Raw genomic sequence first — 19,554 nt, 5'->3', positions numbered from 1 at the left:
AAGAAAACGTGCAGATACAGCAAGCCTCTCCTTGATGGCTCCTGGAGACACATCAAAGTCCATGTGTATGGAAATCCTACTGGGGAGCAACGGATGCATGGGGTTTGAACATATATTCAGACAGGAAGCCCTGCTGTCATTAACTTACAGTCTCACAAGACAGTAAAGAATTGAAGAATATCATTTTTCAAAAACTAGACAGTGGTCAAGCAGCATATAAATAAATCCTTAATTTCCTTCTACAAAGATCTCCCAGATGGCACACAAAAGCTGGCCGCCTTCCTTATCTGTGGATTCAGTTGGTGCTGGTCAAAAATATTTGGAAAAAGCTGTATTTTCACTGAATGTGGAGAGGTTTTCATGCACTGTTCTCTGGACTATATTTTGTCAGACAGACCCTGTATGCAAAATGTATATTGTGTTAGTACTTTAGAAGCGACAAAACATATCAGAGACGAGTGTGCAGATTTTATGCAAATACGATGCCTTTTTACATAAAGAGCTTGAGCATCCATGGATTTTAACATTTGGAGGGTTCTTGGAAGCAGTGTTTTTGCCTATTGGGGTAAGTATGTTTAAACACGTGAGAGATGGCTTCCATTTACCTCTTTGCACAGGTGCTCAGACGCTAGCGCTGAGCTGCCCTGCTGGTGGGTCCCCCCCCCCTTTTTTTTTTTTTTAAGATTTATTTAATATGTACACAGTGCTCTGTCTGCATGTACACCTGCATGCCAGAAGAGGGCACCAGATCTCATTATAGCCGGCTGTGAGCCACCATGTGGCTGCTGGGAATTGAACTCAGGACCTCTGGAAAAGCAGTCAGTGCTCTTATCCTCTGAGCTGTCTCTTCAGCCCTGGGCTTCCCTTTCTTTCCCCTCTCTCTCTGCCCTGTCTGGTATTTGAGCTGCTGGCTCTTACTAGGCTGGAAGCTTCCTGAGGGGAGGAATCGTACCTGTCTTGTTTACTACCGCGCTCTGCCCCATACTGAACGAGCGAGCGACTGTCTCATCTGAGAGAGGGATTTGGGGACTAAGTGTTTTTGGAATTGTTTTCTCCCGTTACACATATATACACTTAACCTGTATCTAACTTTTTTCTTCCTAGAAACTGAGTAAATGTCTGAAAACTGCCTTGGTCATTCTCTTTCTCTGATTTAAAAGTATGCACGTGGCAAAATAAACCGGGATGCTTAGAAACAAGCACAAGCAGCTCACATGCCCCCCAGCTCCACGGCAGCACCTTCTGCTGATGTTTGCTCTGTTTGTCCCGGCCCCCTTTCCTCATCCACACCCTCGCTAGAAGTCAGGACAACGAGCTCTTTGTAGCCTAACAGCTTAGGCAGGTTTCTCTCTCGTTCTCATAAACCACAGCAAAGTCTTCTAGGCTTCATGAAGACATGGTGAACTAAGACTGTTATCAATACTTTCTGGAGGGATGAATGTGGTTCAGTTTCTCTCTCTCTCTCTCTCTCTCTCTCTCTCTCTCTCTCTCTCTCTCTCGTGTGTGTGTGTGTGTGTGTGTGTGTGTGTGTGTGTGAGAGAGAGAGAGAGAGAGAGAGAGAGAGAGAGAGAGAGAGAGAGAGAGACTAAGCTTACTTACTGAGTTTTCATCATTTTTATTGAACTCATGACCACCACTGAGAGTCAACTATTGGCTTTTTAATCTGTATATTCTTTTTGTGTTGTCTGTAATGACAGCTGTATGTGCTGGCTTCCTTCCTCTCAACACATACACACATTCTTGCTGTTTTCAGGGATCCACAAACATTTTGAAGGTGACCCTCAGTTGTAATGCACCATTCAGGCCCACACTATCCCGATAGCTCTATTTAGAGGTAGCCACAAGTTGCAGTAGGCGAGAAGAGCCCTTGAATAAGGGTGCCACGGGGACACGGAAGCTTAGCTGCCTTACTCAGCCTCATCTCCAAGGAAGGCCTCCAAGCATGGACATTGGAATGCTGTCGGGAAAGATGAGCAGGGGCTTGGCGGATGCTGGAAGGATTCAGGTGTCCAGTGGGGCCCTGAAAGGATGGAGAGCACCTAACCCATGTTCATTCCCTGCATACCCCAGGGCAGGGACCACAGAGGGACTGGGCAGATAGGGGTGGAGAGCTGATGAATAGACTGCGAAGAGACCTAAACAGAGCACTTCAGTTACAGCCTTGGTAATTAGACCCAAATCACCAATAAAAGTAGCTTTAAATACCCTGTGCAATCTGACAGAATCCATTCAAATTGAAAGTGTGAGTGGCCCATGAATAACTCAGAAATTCTACCGCTGAGTTTTGAGCAGAGGAAACGAGCAAGCAAGCAAGCAAGCAAGCAAACAAACAAACCAGTTTGTGTAAAAGAATATTGCCAGCAGCTCAGTTTGTGAAAACTAGACTAGGATGTTTCAAATCTGTATGTGTAGGGAACAGCTAAAGAGATTGAGGTAATGGAAAAGTATGGAATTATCTGTATTGCTGTGAAAACCTCCAGGGCCCACAGCTGGAGGCATGAAGCAAGACATATGATGTACACACCACCTTTGTAGAGGCTGCCAGTGTGAAGGCTGCCCTTGTAGAGGCTGCCAGTGTGAAGGCTGCCCTTGTAGAGGCTGTCTCCATACAGAAATGCTGAGTGTCTGTAGTTATAGAGACACATGTTTACAGATGCACAGTTTGTCAGAGACACAGGTAATGGAGCCTGTACATCGCTAGAGGTCTTTTGTAAAGGCTTAAGACTTTGGAAGAGGCCATTAAAAGAGATATAAGTCTTTAAAAAATATTTTTGCAAGGAGATTGGACTCCATGAATCACTTATATAATTAAAGATTTGTTAAAATAATAAAAATGTCCTGATTTCCATGGTAACTCAGTGCCATCTTTTTTGGAAACAAATTGAACAACATGAAACATAACACTCAGAAAACATTTCTACTCTGTGACCCAGCAATTTTCCTTTTAGGAATCTACCCATACAAGATAACCCTACTTATTTACACTGATTTTGACAGGAAGATGTTCAATGCAGTTATTGTTTGCAATGACAAAAGGGGACAGAATCATCTAATAAGTTTAATAATAGATGAGAACTTAAATGGTAAGTTTATATAGTGGAATGCTGGGTAGCCATTGAACCCTTGTTATAGAGGAATTTTTACTGACTTGTGAATTGGTTCACAAAATAACATTAAAACAATAAAAGATGAAGGAATTGTGCTCTTAGATATGAGATAATCACAATAGTCCATGCTCATGGCTGGGGTGGTGGGTGCTAGGAGAGCCATTTGACCAGGCCTTGTACCTATTTACTTTGACATGGCTTCTTAAGTGCAGCTGTACAACACAGAGGCATTTTCTGAATTCCATCACACACTGTCCTAGGGATAGTTTTGCAGTTTATCGCTTGACTCTGATTGTGGTCCATCCACACCTAAAACTCTCTTAGCTTCAGAGATGGAGGATGTTGAGCTTCCCTCCTGCTGAGCAGACCTGCTCTGCCGCTGCGCAGTAGGCAGAGAGCAGCAATGCAGAGGTGAGTGTTCGTGGTCACCAGCTCCTGGTGGTGGAATTACAGTCTTACATTTGTTTGTTTATTTATTTTTGAGGCAGGGTCTCTCCACATAGCTCTGGTTGATCTGAAACTTGCTTTATAGACCAGGTTGGCCTGGGACTCAGAAAGATCTGCCTGCTTTTGCCTCCCCGAGGCTGGGATTAAAGGTGTGGGCCACCACGCCCAGCCATGTCCCTCCACTCCCAGCCTTCAAGAAGGTAGATTTCTGAATCTTCTCCAATGAGCATGCATCCCATAATGTAAAAGAGCTTCTTCAGTGACACATTGTAAACCACCAGGAAACAGAAGAAGAGATGTCCTCTTGCAGTGCACAAAAGCAAGGCCCAGCACCAGAATGTGCCACATCAGGATGTCCCCAGGGTGGGGACCTCAGCAGTCTGGCTCCAGGGCTGGGCAGAAACAATGTGACTGGGCCCGGTTCCAGTGTGTCACAGAAAGGCCACCAGTGATCCCTCTTAGCCACCACTCTGCACTTGTAGGTGAGGCCAAAGCAGTTCACTTGGCATGGCCAGTTCTAATCTAAACACCATGTGTAGAGGCCTGGGGAGGTTGTCCAGACTCCTTGCAGACTGTGTAATCCTGAGTTCTGGTTTAGTGTTTGAATCAGACTGAGAGGAGACATACAGGAGGGAAATCCTGTTTTCTCGAGACAGGGTTTCTCTATGTGCCTTTGGCTCTCCTGGACACACCAGGCTGACTTCAAACTCACAGAGATCCCCTTGCCTCTGATTCCTGGAGTGCTGGGATTACAGGTGTGCACCACCACGCCCAGCTGATTTATTTTATTTTTAATGAGAGAGAGAGAGAGAGAGAGAGAGAGAGAGAGAGAGAGAGAGAGAGAGAGCGCATGTGAGCACCAGTGCCCATGAAGGCAGAGGTGTCATATACCCCTGTGGCTGGAGTTTCATATGAGAGTGGGCGGCCAGATGTGGGTGCTGGAAATGGAATTAGTGTCCTCTGCAAGAGTAATATGTGCTCTTCAATCAGTTCTCCAGCCCTCGGAGAACTTAGAGGTGACTGTTAAAGTCGCCTCTCAGAGGGTCCTGCCTTTCATATTGGGGCATGTAGCATAGGAAGGGATAGGAATAACGTGCTTGAGACCTATGTGCTCTGCCACTGAGCTGCAGGCCCTCAGGCTTTATTCTAGTCAGTATTTGGAGGCAAGAGATGGGAGAGAGAGAAAGAGGGGAGACCCTTTCTCAGGGCCACCACTCCCCACACCTCCCACCACCAAAGCAGACATAACTGGTTCTATGTGCAGAAGTAACAGGGGCCTTTAGCTTTTGAGGTAGTGCATGTACACTGAAAGGTCAGGGTGCAAACCAAGTGTCCAGTGCTGAGCTGCTGGGACTGGGAGCCAGGGGCCTCATTAACAGCCACTGTTGTTTCCAGCTGCTGCTGCATAGCAAAAGCAGGCCGTTACATACACAGTACAATTCTGCATGTTAACCAAATTAAAATAATAGCGTGTTCTCTCCTTTCATGTACTATACTGGTAAATCCTGATTTATGAATGAAATATGTTGATTAATTGGTTAAAAATAGTTAGTACCAGACTATGCTTCCAAGTTAATGAATGCACACAAATCTGGTTTTTTCACAAGTCCCAAGCCTATCAATCACTTGAGGGAAAATATTAATCAGATGTGTTCAAGAGAAACACATGAAATAGCTAGCAGCCCAGTTTGCTTTCCTTTTTTGTTTGCTGTACAGGGTAATATTTGAATGTTATTTTGGTGCCTCGTGGGGCTGGTGCACCTCAGAGAGATGCATCCAGCAGTGAGTGTTCTCTGTGGCTGAGCTGGGATGTGCAGGTTGTCGGGGTGAAGGTCCCACCCTCAGAGCTCCTGGGCTCTCGTAGAGCCTTCACTTCTGGGGTCTGAAGGCTAATTACAGAAATACCAGGATTGTGAATAGCATCTACAAAACTAGTGAGCAGCTTGTTAAATTTTATTGTGTTCTCTGAGATGGAAAAAAAATACTAGATTTTACATAAAATTTGGATGTTTTGACCACTGAGAATCAGAACACCCCAGGGCACCAAAACACTCCAAAATTGATGCCAAGATCCTTTGGCCCACAGACCAACTGGCCACTCCTCAACTGGGAGGCTACAGACAACACAACTTCACCTTACAATGTCAGTGGCCTTCCAAAGGTAGCTTGAACTGCCTTGCATGTTATCAAAGCCACCTGTCAAAGGGTTCTGTCTTTCCTAGTGGGTGTGCATGGCATAGTAAGGCTTGGTTGGTTCCCACAGCTGGCCCAAATTCATTACTGTTTCTTTGAACCCCAAGTGAAGTAGTAGATTTGCATCCAGGATGCTGTTATGCAAATTATGCACACATAAACCAAAATACTTTGTTACAGCTTCCTTTCTGTGCCCACTTCACCTACGTTGAGTTGCCCCACTACACCCTGGGAAGATGACCTAAAGGAAGAGGTTTGGGGGTCACATAGGCCTGTCTGTGCAAGCAGATAAGACCAATTCCTACGTAAGAATGAGGTGGGGCCTGCTCTCTGCGTTTCTATAGCTTCACAGCTCTGATCTTGGCCAGGGCTCTTGGCGAGGCAGCAGGAGGGAATCACACCGTCGGCGTAAGTTCTTGGCACACCATCCACTGCAGTCGACCAAAGCAAAATTACTGCGTTATTGCTGCTGTCCATCTCCCTGCACCGTGGCTCTCTGTCACACTTCCTCCGCTTCCCTCATTTACCTGTTATTCTTTGGTAAGTTCAACTGACGTCTATTGACTGCACTCAGCTGTGGTGGATCGAAAATAAAGAGGTCCTGAGCATCCCCCCAATAGACCTCTTCTCTGCCTTTTCAGGGTCTGTAGCGAGGACAGCTCCTATTAAAAGTATGTCTGCAAAATGAGCACACGAGTCATGACTGGGCATCAGTCCTCCATGAAACTGCCTCTGTCAGCACTGATCTGCAGTCCATTGTGATGGGTAGGCAGTCTTTAGCCTGGTTAGTCAGTACCAGCCATGGACCGTCTGAAAGATCACCTCAGCGCTCACCTGGCTCCTCCCCATGTCACCACAGCAGGGACATATACAGGATATACATATACATATATATGTGTATGCGTGTGTATATGTGTACATATGCATGCATACATGTTTATGTATATGTACACATATACACATGCAGGATATGCAGAAATGTACCTGTAGGTTTAGGTCAGGTTCTCGGTGTGGTCTCTTGATGCTGTGAGACAAATACAAAGTGTATGGGGCTGCTGCTCAGGTAACAGCATGCTTTTATAGTAAATACTTGTTTTATAAGTAGCAGAGCACACTCTAAAATAGTGACAAATGAATAGTACAGTAAATACGTAAACCAGTGGTGATATGCAATCAAGAATTATGTACTGTCCATAGCCAAATGCACTACCCACTGGTGTCATTGGAAGTGCAGCTGTCCATGCCTGCGGCATCGGAGACACACACCAGGGGCAATACATTTGAACCGTGATATCACTAGACAGCAGGAGTTCTTTAGGCTGCTCTATTCTCCTTGTGGAATTGCTGTTAATTATGTGGTCCCTTGGATGACTGGGGTGTTACCATGTGGCTCCGGATCATACCTATCCTTGCTCTGTCACCCTGGGTTTACACGTTATCTCTTCTCACTGGAATTGGAGCCTCTAGAAAACGGCAGGAGGTTGGTCATCTCCTGCCCTGTAGCTGGCTAGCCCAGGCATAGAAGCTAGGCCATGCTGAAGACGTGACAGGGAGGAGAGGGAAGGAGGCTGCTGTGTTTCCACCCGGTGAAGAAGTGGTCACAGGCTTTCAAGCTCTCTTTGTGCATCCCTTCCCCTGCCATCTGCCCTTCAAAGTTTGGCACAAGTAATCTCAGCCGTCCTATGAAAATGCTGAACCACATGAGCACTGTGTTTAAGTATTCTGTGGGCTCAGAAAAGGCGGGGGGCGGGCAAATCACTTGCTCTTTGCCATGTCAGTTTCATTACCGAGCCTTTGCAGCTTTGGTCGGCAAGTGTGTGCCAGGGCAGGTGGCTGAGAAGGGAATGTGTGGCAAAGAAAGAAAGGCTTTTCCTTTGCCAGGTCTCTGGATCCCAGATCCAGTTGGTACAAGCTGCCTCCATACACTTCAGGGAAGTTCCCCTCTACGTCTCACTTGCTATTGCCTTTTCAGTCAGGCCTCTTGGGACACCCTCAGAATCAGTAGTGCCCCTGAGCCCATAGGAAGCCTGGGGACACACATGCCAGACCCCACAAAGCAAGACCATGGGTCCCTGTCTATCCTCATTGAGAGGACAAATGCAGCAATGGAAAGTAGCCAGGCAGCCATGGGTGCAAATGTGACCTGCATTCCCATGGTGTGTTTGCAGGTGAGCTGGACCACCACGTCTCAGCCTCCTCATCTCAGCAGGCTTGCTGCAAGGGCAGATGCTCTTATATTTTTGCAGTAGCATTTTATTATGTTGTCCTGGTTAGCCTTCAAGACTATTCTTAGGTGATCCTCCTGCCTCAGTGTCTCCAACTTAACTGTACATGCTAATGGTTTTCTTATGTTTAATGTTAGGGATTGAACCTGAGGCTGGCACCTTTTTTTTTTTTTTTAAATGAATGAATGTAACAGGAGTTTTTTAATTGGAGCTTCCAGCAGTGTATCTGGTCTTTGCTGCTTTGTGGACTTTTCTTTTTCCAACCCTTTATTCCTCTGGTCCCTGCACTGTCCCCCCCGCCCCCCAACACTAGATATGAGAGAAACAAGGATAGAAGCAATAGAGGAATTAGGAAAATTCCTGAATCTAATTTCTTTCCTTTTGTTTCTTCTTTGACCATAGATACTAACAAACTGAAACCAACCTCTCTAAATAACCAACCGCCAGCTTGCCTCTCGGGGCCCTCGCATTTATGTACCCTCTGAAAAGTTCCCTGAATTCCAAACGTCACACAATCACAGAAACTATCTGCAGCCGGCAAAACCACGCTTCTGCTAGAGCACGAGGCAAATCGTAGTCAGCTGTCGCGGACACTCTGCAGCCGCCGCAAATCTCTACAACTGTGGTTGGCACGAAAGCACATTCTTATAATATTTCTATATTTTTAAAGTAACCCAAATTCCAGAATTGTTAAAAATGTCACACAAGGCACCAGGTTCTCACAGCTGCTCCACTCCACAGGCTAGCTGGGGAAGGCCAGCCACATACAGAATTCTCAAAAGTGCAGTATAAAAAGCAGTGACACGCCTCTCAAAGCTTGTTGTTGTTCAAGTGTAAGAACTGGAGTGTTGGTGACTAGGGATGAGTATGCTGAGGCTACCGTAGGAAGGAGTGTTGGTGACTAGGGATGAGTATGCCGAGGCTACCGTAGGAAGGTATGTGCTCTTTTGTTCTCAGCTCTGGTCCATGGCGGTTCTTGGGGAGCTTTGTGGCCTGCAGCCAGGGCATGCGGTGGGGTTGAGTTTTGTTCCTGCTTACAGAAGGTACAGTAGCCAGTGGCAGCGTAGAAGAAGCAGGGCATGGCCCACATTGGTGGGTCAGAGGCAAGTAAAGCAGGAGAGGGAACAGCAGTAGGAAGGGCAGCCTTGGGCCTAGAAGGAAAGCACCTTGCCTAGAAGGAAGTGCCTGAGTGGAGAGGCCATGCTGGGATGTGAGAAAGACTAGCCAAATGAGCATCGCCCACATTCCCAGTGCCGCCATCATTGGTGGCCAGGAAAGGCCGCCTCCAGGAGCCCTCTAGACCACCCAGGAAGGAGAATGTCAACTGAGGGCACCTGCCAGCCCTTAAGAGGACAAAGCCAACCTCTGACAGGACCAACCCTCTTAACTTCCGTCCTTACCCCCCCCCCCATGATTCCCGGAGGGACCAGAAACTAAGTCCCCAAGCTAGTGGGAGAGCAGAAGTGCCAGACCCACAGGTTCTTGCTGGCAGCAGCTCAGGCAGGAAGAAGGAGGAAGAATTACACAATGGACCGAGGCAGTGTTCCTGACTTAAAGTGACCACAGGCCTTTTTATTATTGTCATTACCTAACAGAGATCAAAGAGCGCGTGGATCTGTCTGCATTCTCATTCAGGAGCAAGAGACGTAAGGTATACTGTGGGTACCTTCAAAGGAAAGTGGGAGCAAAAAAAAAAAAGTCCTGCCAGTTCAGTGTCTTCATACATTATCCAGTACACGTGTCCAAAGTGCTTTGTGTTTTCAAAGCACTCATGGAGGGGGTGCGCAGCTACAGCCTCCTAGGAAGAGGCTGAAACTCAACAAGGTAGCATCAGCTGTCTCTAGCTTCAGGGTGACAGGGATGAGCCAGATTGGAAGCAGGCAGTCACGCTCTGGAGCTGGCAGCCTGCTACCTTCCTGAGCCTGTCTCGGGAGGCAGGTCAGACAAGGTATCTGAGGAAACACTAAAGTTGTCCCTAGGGCCTCCAAGTGCACTCAGCTAAAAATACTTAAAAGAGCTCACAGGATTCTCTTCAGTCCCTTTGAGGAAGGGTTCTCAGGGACACACTGCTGTTGTGATGCAGTGACGGGGTTTTAAACACTGAGGCCCCTGCAAGCTAGCTTAAGGACAAAGAGCATTGTCATAAGAATGTTGAGAAGTGTTTTGGAAGCTTGTCGCGACCTCCCTTCCTCTCCTTAGTCACTCTCCTCCTTGTCCTCCTGACAGTCCCCATCTGTTTTACATGGCATGGGTGCCTCAACCCCTGGGTTAAAGGCGCTGCAGCTCTCTCTCTTTAGGGAGACTAATTGGCCAAACTTTGGCCCCAAACATACAGAAAGATCCATTTAAATAAACCCTGAGCACCTGCTAGTGTCACTTTATTTTGGGTATTTGGCCTATAGGAGTGTACAAATCATGTGTACAGTTTGAAAGAGAAAAAGTGGGGGAGGGGTCCTGGCTCCTTTGACGATGTCACTTCCAGAGAGATTATGATTGGTCTATCTGGAGTCAGCTGGTCTCTTTTCCTAATCTGGTCATTCCCAGGGGAAGGGTCACGTTCCTGGGGATGAGGCAGATATGGAGTCCAGACTACATGTTCTGGAAGTCCCCTGGACCAGAGGCTTCGGTGCACAGTTGAACTAGCTCTAGGAAAGCCTCTCAGGCTGCCATCGTGGTAGCTGCTTGCTCCTAGGTCCTGTTGGTGCTCTGTCCTCGGGAGCCCCTCTCTGTTGGTGCTCTGTCCTCGGGAGCCCCTCTCTGTTGGTGCTCTGTCCTTGGGAGCCCCTCCTTTATTAGCCTCTCAGTATCTTTCGTACTAGGTTTGACCCACAGTTGTTCCTTATTCCAACCCTGTTGTAGCTGATGAAGTCACATCACATTTTCCTCATTACTTTTCAGCCTCCCCAACCAAGTGTTTTAGTTAGCATCGAATGCCAACTTGACAGCCTAGACTCACCTGAGAGAGGACTTTCAGTCAAGCAGTTTTCTTTATCAAGTTGGTCTTTGGGTTTGTCTGTGAAAAACTGCCTTTTTCGGTTTTTGTTGTTGTTGTTGTTCGAGACAGTGTTTCTCTGTGTAGCCTTGGCTTTGTAGACCAGGCTGGCCTCGAACTCACAGTGATCCACCTGCCTCTGCCTCCCGAGTGCTGAAGTGAAAGACTGTCTTCACAGGTACTGGTTGTAGACCGCCTCAGCTCACTGTGGATGGTCCTTGGGCAAGCGGTCCTGGGCTGTGTAAGCATGAGCTGGTGAGTGAGCCAGCCAGCAGTGTTCCTCCAGCTGCCTCAGGTCCTTGCCAACTTCCTTCAGTGATGGACCATGACCTGGAAGTGTAAGCCAAATAAATGTTTCCTCCTGCTGAGCGCTTTTCACCCGAGTGGCTAATCACAGCAATGGAAAGAAAACTAGGCTAGTGAGTGAACCCTCCTAAAGGGGAAATGGGGCATCTCTCCTGTTCTGCTGCATGCTGCAAGCTCAGACAGCCAGGAATAAAGAGAGCACACAGGAAAGGGTGACTGTCCTACAGCTGTCACTCCCTGATGGGCTCCTGTGAGGCAAGGATGCTGCGAGAGCCCAAGCGCACCTTGTCAGAGCACCCTTCTTCCTTGCTCTGCAGCCTGGGGTCATGATGGTCTCCTGCCTCTCATTTGGCGGCTGCCGTGATCAGCTTGGGAGGTGTCAAGTGTGCCACTTTTCAGCTGGTGAAGCTCTAGGCATCCCCGTCCTTGGACGATTTCTCCATCTTTTGTTTTAACATGAGCCGTTGGCACATTCCATAATGGAGTAGATTACATCAGATGCTGCGTTTGCCAGCCTCAGCAGTAAGCTCTGCTTCTCACTGCCGCAGCAGAAAGCCAGCCTGGCTTATGGTCGGATGCAGTTTGCACTGCAGACAAGACTTCCGGGGGATCACTGAAGTGGAGATCCTGGGTGGGTTCCATCTTTTCCTGGTGGTTAAGAGCATGGCAGCCTGAGTCAAGAGACAATACTATGCATGATCTTACGCATATAACTTAACCCTATGGAAAATAGGGTTGGAACAACCTAAGACACAGCAGCTGTTGCTAATATATTTTTACACTCCGATGCTTGAATTCTGTCACACAACATCTCCTCATAGCCATAGTAACAGCCTGTAGAAACCAAGCTTCACCATCAGAAAGATTTGCAAAGTTGTGACAGTCTCATATGCTCCTCAGACTGTCATAGGGATGAACCAGGAGAATGGGTGTAATCATAGCGCATGCGTATGGGTGCTTCACAAGCTTTATTCATTGGTAAAGCATTGGGCTTAAAAATGTGAATTACGTTTCTACACATTGCAGAAGTATAAACAGCAAAGTGGCTATAGATCAGAACAGCTACTTAGAGCAGTACCCATGGAGTCACTGGGAAATGAAGTCAAGCCTACTATGGAGTCAGAAAGCGTCCAGACTCCTTACTGGGAGCTTAGCAGGCATGACCCTGTGGAGTCCTGAGAAACACCATTTGTGATAAGCTGTGGTTCCCATGCCATGTGAATTCTGTTCCCCACACACACCTCTGAAGTTCTTGGTCCCAGAGCAGACTCAAGCGGGCTTTTCCCAAGAGTTGGGAAGAAAAGCAACTCCCATGATCAGCCCTAGCTGAATAGCAAACAGGGTATGTGAAGATTTGAAAGGACAACCTTGTTATGGCCAAATTTCCAGCCCTATTTTCCAGAAAAAGATATGCACAAAGCATAGCATGCTCCAGGCTGGTACCTAACGGCGTCAGCCAGTGGCCAGGAGCAAACAGATGGCACTGTTCAAATTAAGCAAAATGTGAGGAGAGCTTCATAAAGGAGCTATTTTCAAAGGTGAGGGGGACCCATGAGACTGAGTACAGTTCCCTGGGGCTGGTAATAGCCCTGTGTTGTCACCTCCCCGGGGCCTTTGGGTATAGGGATAGAGGACACCCTGGAGGCAGCCACCTGGCAGGAAGTTTGGCTTTTGGCAGAGGGACTCACATTACACGTTGCGGCATCTAAGTGCAGAGACGGGGTGGAACTATTCCAACCACCATCTTCATTTCTTCAGACTTCCCAGTCCTGTTTCCTCAGCAGGATGTACAGGGGAAGGAACAGCCTCCCAGGGGTACAGAGCAGGAAGACAGAGCGTAGAGGCTGTAGGGGTCTGGACCAGCAAGGGGAGGTCTCGGCAACATCGGTACCCAGGAAAGCTATTGTTTCTTTGAAACAAAATTTCTAGGCAAAACCCAAGTTTGGAACCCTAGTGATAATAGTCTGATTCCTGGATTGTGTAGAAAGGTAGGCCGAGGCCTGTGTGTATTTTTCTGACAGGCGTGGGTGCCTGGCATTGCCTTCTGTCCCTCAACATGTGATATGAGACTCTCTTAACCCACCCGAAGCACATTGTGTCTCAAAACTAAGCTTTTTTTTTTAATGGTCATGCTCTTCAATGCAAGAGATAGGCTAAGACGATCGCCAGTCCTTCGTGCCCCTCACAGCTAGCTTGTCTTCACTGATGAGATTATGCATTTCATGTGCACAAATAAAACACGGGGCAATCTTTAGCATCTTTGGGAGTGTTGGTGTACTGAGTCCCCCATACCAAGATCTGTACATGCTTGAGGCCCTTACATAAAACGATGTAGTACCTACATATAACCCCATCTATCTTGCTGTGGATATGTCTAGATTACCTATAGTACCTAATGTACTGTCAATGCTGCATACATAGGGATTGCCCCGCATTACTTAGGAAGTAAAAGTGGGAAAGAGCCTTTACCTGTTTTACTTGTTTGGTAGTGATGCTGTTGTTGTTGTTGTTGGTTTTTTGTTTTTTGTTTTTTGTGTGTGTGTGTGTTTTTTTTTTTTAAGACAGGGTCTCTCTGTGTAGCTTTGGCTGTCCTAGACTCACTTTGTAGACCAGGCTGGCCTCGAACTCACAGCAATCCGCCTGCCTCTGCCTCCTAAGTGCTGGGATTAAAGGTATGCTCCACCACGCCCGGCGCTGTTGTTTTTCATATATTCCTGGCATTGGGTTGAATCCATGGGTGCAGGAATCATAACTAGACAGGGATGAGTGTATCCAGTTAAAGTGTGGAGCCCCCCCACTCCCAACACACCATGACATGTTTTATTTGTCTCCATATGCCCAGAAGCTGGCACAAGGCTGGCATATTGTAGAATACCAATAAGTATGTGTTAAGTTTGTATGTCTCTGTGGTCCTCAGATTCCCATTTAAGTGACATTTATTAAGCCCTTACTACTTTTCAAGTATTGTCTCAGGCCGTTCTTATTTCAATATTCTAAGTTAACATTCACAACCAGTCTAGTTATATTAATCTCACTTTTATAAATAAAGAAGCCAAGGCTCAAAAAGACGAGAGAGTTAGAATGTGGCTTTTAATAAGGTTTCTGGTCACCTCCCTGATCGAATGCCCAGTCCTTCTGGATTGGTCACTGAACATTTGCCTCATGCATATGCATGAGCTGACAGCATGAAGGCGTCCCCCCAGAGCCTCCGTGCATGTGTGCTTTGTGCATCTCTGAGTGCACTATCACTGAGTGTGCTGGCCTCCTGCCAGTTGTAGTCCTACTTTTTAAGAACCAGTTAAAATAATTTCACCTAACAAAGTTGTGCGTAATTATGGGCTGTCGCATGGTATTTCAGTACATGTATACAATGTGAACTGATCAAGCCAAGGAGTTTCTGTTTCCCTTTCCATCATTATTTTGCTTGGAGCCTTTGAGCTCATCTCCACTAGTTATTCATAAAATAGATAATGGATCACTGTGAGGTGCAGTCATCCCCTGTGCTGGAGAACACTGGCACTTATTTCCTTCTGTCTAAATGTCTTTGATACCCAAATTGCTCATCTCCTCTGATGTGCACGGCCAACAGTGTTCCTCTAACTAGAGCCCATTACGCAGCATGAGCTTGAGATAAAGTAAGGTGGATACTGGCCCTGATCGTGGTTCTGCATTAGATGCGAGGAGCCTGGCTTTGTCACATTGCTTTCTCCCATTAGTTCAGGGCACACACACTGCTGGCAGTTTCTTCTGTGGAATGGTTGAAATAAAAAATTCCAAGGGCATCTTCTTTCAGTGTTCTGAAATGGAGATGTCCAAATATTGGCCAATAACTTCCATTTGTCTTAGAAGAATAACACACACACACACACACACACACACACACACACACACACACACACACACACACACACACACACACCCCTATGGAGTGGGGAGGAGAGAAGGAGAGAGAGAACAAGGCAGGTGAAAGTGTTTGTGTAAGAACCAACAACTATCCTTTGACCTCCACACAGGAACAGTGGCATGCTCACGCCTGCACTGCCTTCTCCAAGAATATTTTTTTTTAAAGACTTAAAGAGAAAATAAATATTAAATGCTGGTCCCAGTTGACACAACCCACAGTCACCCCTCTCCTCTCACCAACTGTACACCATCTACACTGTCCAGGAGGAAGCAGTCACAGGCTATGCGTATGAACTGCTTCCTACTTAGCTCAGCAGTGTGTGGTGGACTTTGAGAGCCCATACATGTGCCTCTTATATGTTAGTTGTGTTTTGGAGACAATGGCCCGAGGCTTTGTAGTGATAAGACAGTTGTCCACAGGGCCTGTCTGTCTGTCTGACTCTTGTCCTTGGGTAGGACTAGCCCTAGGCCTCTACCCTATTTTACTAAGGATTCTGGGAAAAATTGGCTCTGACCTTTGGTGCAGGATTGGAGGTAGGGAGGCAGGCAGGGAGAGTCTATTTCTGGGCTGCTCTTTAAAAACCTAAGGCATCTCCATGACAAGTGTTTCTTCTCCCTATTATCCGTCGGGCACTTTCCCTGCTCCTTCGGGTGACCCTTGTCCCAGAGCGCCCTTTTCTAGGCAGGAAGCTAGTTAAAGGCAGCTCTGCATCTAATCCTTCTTTGTTCCCTTCCAGGCCCAAACTCTCAAAGTCCACCACACATTTCCTGAGCTAGCCGGGTAGGGCGGTGCATATCGTGTCTGCTCAGAACCGTGACTGCCTGCTCTCGGGGACAGTTTAGATGGTGTACCTGCAGGTGAAGGGAAAGGACTGAAATAACCTTCCCCAGCCCACAGATGGCAAAAGGGCCCCTCTGGGCTTGATGGTGGGCCTGCATCTCTTCTGTGAGGATCAGTCTGCAGCCTCACACTGGCCAGCAGGTGCTCAGCCGGTCAGTAGACAGAAGGGGGAAGGAACGAAGGGAAGAAAGGGTCGAAAGTGTGGAATCCAGCGAACGATCAAGCATTTCCAAGCAGCAAACTGCTAGGTTAGAGGGATCTAGGGTCCCATTTCCTCTCTTCTGAGGTGGTTATATGAAGAAGGTCACTCACTCAAGGTCAAAGGATGAGCAGCTGGGCATCCCGAGGCCAGCTACAGTGTAACTCTTCTCCTGGGCTTTGTGAGGGGGGGGCAGAGGTGCGTGTGCTTTTCACTGAGACACTAATATTTGGCACAGGGACCTTGGGCATTTTGCAGACAGTGTGTCTGCGTGAGTCTGTGCAGTAATTGGGAAGTCTTTGCCCTGGGGTTACATTACCTGTGTTCATATCCCAGGGCTACTGCTTCCTAGCTGCCCATGAGCCCTTCCTCAGGGGAGTGGAACAAACAGGTGAGCACTTAACACTGATGCCTGGTGGCCTTTGCTCAGTAATTTCCCTTGTCTCCCATCCCACTAATTCATGCTTATGTGGCATTGGAGTGGAACCCAGGGCCCTGCCCATGCTAGGTTAATGCTCTCCCCTACTGAACAACACCTCAGCTCTGATTAACCCATCTTAAGTTAGGAGAGGCGGAGAGTGCCTTCTGCTCCTGACCCACCTACTGACCTGGGCTGTGCAGCACCTGGGACTGTTCAGCACAGTGGGGCGCTGCAAACTGGAGCCAGAGTCCTTAACCCTGGCCCTTGCCTGACCTCCCTGTGCCTTGGTTTTCTCCTTTGAGGTGGAGAGGACTTGGGTCCTTAGAAGGACTATGGTGCTTTGGAAAGAGATGGCTGATGTGGAACAAGTTTCAGCAAATGTACGTTAGTACAGTGCTGCTTCCCAGCAGTGTCTTTGACTGGCTGTGTTTCACGATTGCCTTGTCCCTTCCTCAGCCTTCCCCATTCCTGCTGCTGAGCCAGAGAAGCCAGATCTGTGGGCCAGCAAGGAAACGCCTCTTCATCTTGCGGTGATGTCAGAAGGGCTCCTTATCAATTATGGAACAGTTTTTCCAGGAACCCAATCTAGAGAGCGCAGTGCCCTGGCTGCTGCAGGGCCTGGCTGCCTTGTGTTCCGGGAAGACACTGGGCAGAGAGGAGTGTTTATCTCAGAGTGTCTTGCCTGCTCTGTGGGCAGAGGCGGAGTATGCCTGCCTTGAAACAGGGCTCTTCATTGCTCCCACATCCTGCTACGGCCCCAGACGGACAGCCCTGGACCTAGGTGCTCAAGGCACAAGACTGAGGGTCCCCTCCTCCCTTACGGCTCGTTTCCAAGCCTTCAGATCCAGATGACGTGGCCTTTAAATGGATCCTACATCCCCCCCCCTTAGTACCACAGACCTCATCCACGCTTGCTGTGGTGCCTAGCGCAGAGTCACTTTGCTTCCCTGATCTCCATGCAGTCTTCCCCCCGTGTTCCAGTTCAGCACACACAAGCATGTGTACCCACACAGATACACGTATGCACCTGCATGCACACACACACCGGCATCAAAGGGCCATCTAAAATGTAAAGTTGATTTGTCACCTCCACGCCGGAACCCTTCGATGCCTGTCCTGTACTCAAGTAAATGTTCAGTCTCACCACTCTACCCTCCAGACCTGTGGTCGCCCTCTGCCCGTCAGGAGCCGAAGCCCTTCTGGTATTCCTTCATGACTTCTGGCTATGCTGCACTGTTTCCTCATCTGTCTCAGGGTGAGCTAGTCCTGTGGCTTTGGCCCTCTGCCTTTGTTTTCTTTGCCGTGGACGACTCCTATTTAATCACACAGTTTTCAAGTAATATCACCTAAGAAGGAACTTTCCCTGACTACGGTGACTTTGTGCCTTCATGTTTGCTGCCTGCTGTAGGCCTGAATTATCTTTACCACTAGACTCATGTCAAGCAGAAGCTGCCTGCGTTCTTGCTTACCCTCTGCCTCAGGGTGAGCGTCCTGTGGCACAGGTCTATCCCTCTTGCTCACAGCCATGGTGTAATGTCTCCAGGCATTCTGGCGTGTGGCAGGAGCCAGCAGGTTGTGTGGTCGAGTGGGGCTGTGAGCTGGGGTTGAATCTCGCTCTTGGTGAGCACGTGTGGTTCTCAGGTGGAGAGCTCCACCTCGCTGCTTCCTGCTGTGTGAGCTTGGCAAGGGTCTTCCCTCCTTTTCCTGGGCTGGTAAGTGGAGAGAGGAGTCATCTAGATTCCGTGGGATAAAGTTCGTGCCTACAGGTGGATCTGGTGCACTTGTGGGGCGGGGCCTCCAAATACGCTGACTTTTTACACTGAGGCAGGCAGACCTCATGTGTACCCATGGGAGGGACCATCAAGCAGGTCAAAGGCGTTGCCAGGCAGCACTCAGAGGCGTTGCTTCTCTCAGGGCAAGTGGACTGGCTCTGACATCAGAGTTTCCCTTTGGGCTGCGGCCGCCAGGTTACCCAGAGAGACTATGGCTGCTAACTACAAGCTTCTCTGAGTGTCCATTTTACAAATGACTGGATTTATAGAGTCCCCTCCCCTCTTACCAAACCACAAAAGCAACAGATTGCAAGACTTTGCAGCTTGTTGAGAGACGTTGTTATAGCATGCTAGGAAAGATGACTTAAGAGGATAAGATGCCGTATAGCATTGTCTCCCAGTGTCAGAGCTAGTGGTGATAAGGAAGGCGCAGTGTGATGTAACATTGGGAGAGCTGGGAGAATTTGGATTTTATGACCGTGAATGCCCAGCTATAAAAACACTTTCAGTGTTGGCATTTCTACAGGAAAAATCATTTTCGTTATTGTGACTCTAAAGCACTCTCATATACTCCCTGGCCAGCTTTCCCCAATCCCACTGAAGCTATTTATTTTATAGCCATGAACTTGAAGTCAAGGTTGCTCTGCCTATAAAGCCATCGAGGGCCGTCAGTGCTTAGCAGAGTTCAGAAGAAAAGCTTCTGCCTGCCTGCCTGCCAGGATGCTGCGTGATGTTTTTTTCCTTGGGAAAAAAAAATGCAGTATGGACTTAACACAGTACCAAACCATACTTTTAAGCATTAATTTATTTGGACTTTTTTTTTTCAAATAAGATGCTTAGTAGTGTGCTCTGATGCCCAGTGGCATGGATTTGGGTCCAGCGCAGATGCCCATGAACATAGTCATCTTCCACGTCCCGGGCCATGCCTGGCTGTGGCTCCTAACAGAGGCGGGTAAGAAGCCCCTGGTTACGTGGAAGGAGGGAACATAAACGTGAGTGCCCGCCACACGCCTCCCAACTCCTCACAGCTTTTAACTTTCCTGGCATTCTTGGAAGGTGAGGCGGGTCCTCCCCAACTCACAGGCTGAGAAACTGAGTCATGGCATACTGTCGGAAGCCATCAGAGGAACTAGACATTGGCCAGGTCT

General features: G+C 47.9%; 1 protein-coding gene across 3 annotated transcripts in view; it reads left to right on the top strand.

The window, feature by feature from the left end:
* The window catches only part of LOC311587057 (uncharacterized protein), a 69,898-nt gene that overhangs the window by 9,142 nt on the left and 41,202 nt on the right, over positions 1-19,554 (top strand). Inside the window, exon 1 of one of the 3 annotated variants that reach the window (XR_014775751.1) lies at positions 15,948-16,166. The exons of the other annotated variants lie outside the window; for them this stretch is intronic. The gene's annotated coding sequence lies outside the window, so the exon portion shown is untranslated. Of the gene's footprint in view, positions 1-15,947; positions 16,167-19,554 lie in introns of those variants that run through there. 3 annotated transcript variants of the gene reach the window in all.

Source organism: Acomys minous (assembly GCF_964271855.1).
Source record: "Acomys minous genome assembly, chromosome: 16".
Lineage (NCBI taxonomy): Eukaryota > Metazoa > Chordata > Mammalia > Rodentia > Muridae > Acomys > Acomys minous.
This window is presented reverse-complemented; position numbering and strand designations above follow the sequence as displayed.